The sequence below is a fragment of the Octopus bimaculoides genome, chromosome 20, assembly GCF_001194135.2.
Source record: "Octopus bimaculoides isolate UCB-OBI-ISO-001 chromosome 20, ASM119413v2, whole genome shotgun sequence".
Classification (NCBI taxonomy): domain Eukaryota; kingdom Metazoa; phylum Mollusca; class Cephalopoda; order Octopoda; family Octopodidae; genus Octopus; species Octopus bimaculoides.
This window is the reverse complement of record NC_069000.1, coordinates 6,870,721-6,875,516: the sequence shown is the minus strand read 5'-3', so window position 1 is coordinate 6,875,516 and position 4,796 is coordinate 6,870,721.

Below are 4,796 nucleotides of genomic sequence, written 5' to 3'. Positions count from 1 at the left end.
GTGAATATATATTTTGAAGAGTTGGTATCATTCAACAGAGTTCATGATAAAAAAAAAAAAAGATTGCCATAGAAAGACAGAACCAGAAAAAAAAAAGGGAATCTGATTGGTGTTTAGTTAAAGCTTGTTTACATTGGCTCGTCAGATAAATTTGTCCATTTTTTTCCCCATTTATTTTAACCTTTCAGCATTATTGTTCTGTCAAATGCAATACGCATTTATTCACGTTGTTTGGAATTAATCGCAATAGCTTGTAGCCTCAAAATTTTGATGTGACTGATTATTTTTAGAATGACATTGTAGGGTAGGTGCAATAGGCTAGATCTGGGCAGTTTGAATATAAAACTGGGAGAATATTTGGGCTGATGTGACCAATTTAAATAGTAAAGGGTTAATTAACAATTTAAATTAACACAAAAAGTATTTTTATCGTATTTTTTGTTGTTTTAGTTTTGTATCTGTAATCTTCCTGTACAACTTTTGTTTCTTTTTTTTTTAATTTGAATAAATTTTACCTATTTTCAGGCATAAATGGAGTGCCAAGTAAAAAAAAAAAAAATGCAAAACCAAAAAACAAACAAAAACGAATGAATTTATCTGACAGCCCAATATTTTATTTTAAAATTTCATTTCTTCTCTTCAAACATTGCATGGACCAACAATTCTGTTTCAAGATTCAAGTTACATGTCAAAATTGTTCAGATTTGGATACAGCAACAGGTGACACCCTAAGCCCCTCCTCGGTTCTCATCAATGACTTCTTCAAGAGTCTCAAAGAACAGAGTTAGGAAGAGTTCAATGTCAAACAGGTGGTGTTACACAATGAATTAAGATTTGATCTTCAGAGATCAAAGACAAATTGTTTCATAAGCACAATAGTGGGAGTACCAATAAGTTAGAAGGTCAGTTTTAGAAAGGAAAAACTGTTTAACTCTATATATAAACTGCAGTAATTCTTAGTTGGTGCTTCAATTTATCAACACAGGGAACATTAAATGTAAAGTGAATCCCCAGTTGTACTAGAAGTAGTAGTAGTAATAACAGCAATGATTCTCCTTTTGATACAAGGCAGGTCATTTTGAGAAGAGGGAGCGAGTTGATTACACTGACTCCAGTACTTAACTGGTACATACTTTATTTTTATAGACCCCATAAAGATGAAAGGCAAAACTTATCTTGGCAGAATTTGAACCCAGAGTGTTAAGAGCAGGAAGTGGTGCCAAGTATTTCATCTGAGTTGCTAACAATTCTACCAGCATTTCACCCAGCGTGCTAAGTCTGCCAGCTCACCACCTTAATAATAACAATGGTTTCAAATTTGGCCACAAGGGCAGTCATTTGGGGGGAGGGGACAAATCAATTACATCGGCCCCAGTCTTCAACTGGTACTTATTTTATCGACCCTGAATGGATGAAAGGCAAAGTCAGCCACGGCGGAATTTGAACTCAGAACATAAGGACAAAATACCGGTAAGCATTTTGCCCAGGGTGCCAATGATTCACGAGCTTGCTGCCTTAATAATAATAATCCCTACTTACAAATGCACAAGGCCACAATTATTGCTAGGTGGGGGCTGTAGCTAATTTTTTCTTGAGTGCCACTTTATTTTCTTAATGAAAGGATAAACTACAAAATTTAACTGTGCAAGCTTTGACTTAAAACATAACTTTATATATTTCCTGTGTATAAAGTCACACAAGCACAGACGTATATATGTGAGTGTACATATATGATCAGACTCCAAAGAAACCAATGTCGGCAAAATTTGTATTATTTAGTAAAATCAATCAAAAGAGTACAACAAACTGGCTGTGGGAAACGGAAAATGAAATCCAGTGTTTTGGACAGTTCCTTGTTCAGGAAAAAGTTGAAAGGATGAAAGGAGAGAAATTAAGGAGAGAAACCAGAGTCGTACATTCTCTAAGTTGGAAAAACTAGCTTTAATTGGCAAACTTATAGATCGCAAAACTATCATTTTCCTCTAATGAAAGACTGTCCAAAACAGATTTTCCCCTCCCCCTGCTAAGTTCACTGTACTTTTTTTTATTAATACATACATGATACACACACACACACATATATATCTAAATAAAATAAAGAATTCCTGATCTTTAATTGTGAAGGAAACTTGAGGAAGGAGGTAGACTCAGGAAGACATGGGACAAAGTGGTGAGAAAGGACCTTCATGTGTTGGGCCTCACAGTGGAGGTGACAGGAGAGCAAGACATTTGGTGGCATGCTATGCTTGGGAAGACATGTCAAGCTCAATAAAACTGTGGCTGTCCATACATACAGGTATGTCCTCTATATCCCTCTCTCAGGCAAGAGGTCCTTCTTTTCAGGGCTTGCGGGTGCTGATGTCAGGTAAAAGCATTTGCGTTAGTGCCACATAAAAGCACCCATGGCAGTGTCAAGTAAAAGCACTTGTGCCGTAAAAGCACCCAGTACACTTTGTGAAGTGGTTGGCATTATTAAGAAGGGCATCCAACTGTAGAAATCATGGCAAAATAAACTGGAACCTAAGCAGCTCCTGGCAAACTGTCTAACCCATGCCAGCATGGAAAGCAGATGTTAAATGATATATATATATCCACTTGAAAAGCAAATACAACACAGTACATAGCTACTTGATAGACAGAAGAGTGGGAGGGTGTTAAATATGTATCTACCTATTTCTTTTTAGCTTTGACAAGACAATCTTGAAAAGTTCCAAGTCTTTTTTTTTAAATGGAAAGAAAAAATAGTAATCAAGTGGTCCCAGGTTCAGTTCCACTGCACAGCCCCTGGGGCAAGTGTCATCCATAGCTCTGGGGTGACTGATGCCTTGTGAGTGAATTTGGTAGATGTAAACTGGAAGCCCATTGTATATACGTGTTTGTCCCCCCACCCCCCAGCTGTTAATTATTTACATCCCTGTAACTTAGCTGTCCAGCAAAAGTGACCAAGGGACTAAGTACCAGACATCAAAAAAAAAAAGTCCTGGGGTCAATTTGAGTAAACTCAAGGCAGTGCCCAGCATGGTTGCAATCCAGTGACTAAAAACAAGTAAAAAGATAAGTTAAAAAAAAACAAAAAATCCCAGTTTTGTTCCCTGCCCCTTTCCTGAAAGTTAATACTTATAATTGCTTTTATTAATTAACCAATTCTATTAAATCTCATTAGGTGATTCATTATAATGAACAACTGAAATTAAAAAGTATTTTGGTCATTTGTTGAATCCTCTTTTATTTCAATTTTATTAATTCATTAAGCTGTAAACGACATCAATAAATCAATCACATTGAAATATATATAACAACTAGTAAAAGACAAGCTGGAATTAGATTTGAGATTTGTTTTTTTTTACATTTATACCTGCCAAAATTAAAAAAATAATAATAATAATCCTTACCACTATAGGCAGAAGGCCTGAAATTTGCAGGGGAGAGGGATAGTCAATTTTATCGACCCCAGTGCTCAACTGGTACTTATTTTATTGACCTGAAACAATGAAAGGCAAAGTCGACTTTGGCAGAATTTGAACTCAGAATGTAAAGATGGATGAAATACTGCTAAGCATTTTGTCCAGCATGCTACTGATTCTGCCAACTTGCTGCCTATAATAATAATAATAATAATAATCCTTTCTACTATAGGCACAAGGCCTGAAATTTGTAGGGAGGGGACTAGTCGATTACATTGACCTCAGTGGTTAACTGGTACTTAATTTATCAACCCCGAAAGGATGAAAGGCAAAGTTGACCTGGGCAGAATTTTGAACTCAGAACGTAACGACAGATGAAATACCGCTAAGCATTTCGTCCAGCGTGCTAACGATTCTGCCAGCTCCCCACCTTATATAATAATAATGATGATGACAATAATAAATAATGTTAATTTTTTGGAACAAATGTCAGCAAGTTTGAGGGGATGGGGTGAGTTGGTTTTATTGACTTCCTTATTTGACTGGTACTTTATTTTATCAATCTCGAAAAGGATGAAAGGCAAAGTTTATCTTGGCAGAATTTGAACTCAGAACGTAGAGAATCAGAAGAAAACACTGCTAAGCATTTTGATGTGCAACGGATTCTGCCAGCTCACCATTTCAACAATAATAATTCTAATAAAGGAACAAGGCCAGCAATTTTAAGAGGAGGGAAAGTCGATTACATCGATCCCAGTACTCAACTGGTACTTATTGCATCAACCCCGAAAGGATGAAAGGCAAAGTTGGCCCTGCAGGATTTGAACTCTGAATATCAAGCCACTGAGTATATCATCTGGCCTACTAATGAGTTTGCCAGCTTGCCATTTTAATAATAATAATAATAATAATAATGGTTTCAAATTTTGGCACAAGGCCAGCAAGTTTGGGGGAGGAGGCAAGTCAATTACATCAACCCCAGTGTACAACTGGTACTTATTTTATCAACCCCGAAAGGATGAAAGGCTGAGTTGACCTCGGTGGAATTTGAGCTCAGAACATAAAGACGGACAAAATGTCATTAAGCATTTCACCTGGCATGCTAACGACTCTGCCAGCTTGCTGCCTTAATAATAATAGTAATTAAAGAAAAAAACAAAAACGTCCCATTACATTGCATTGATTTCTTTCAAAATTCCACTAGATTCTAAAGAGAAGCTCGATTTAAATAGAGAGGCCTTAACAGGATGATAAAAAAAAAAAATCTTAAATTATTAGAAAAATAGAGCATTTTTCACAACTAAATCTTTTTAACATTTTTTAATTTCGATTTTCTTTTTGAAAATAAATAATTTGCCCAAGAAATAAAAACATTTTTTTTTAATTGTTTTT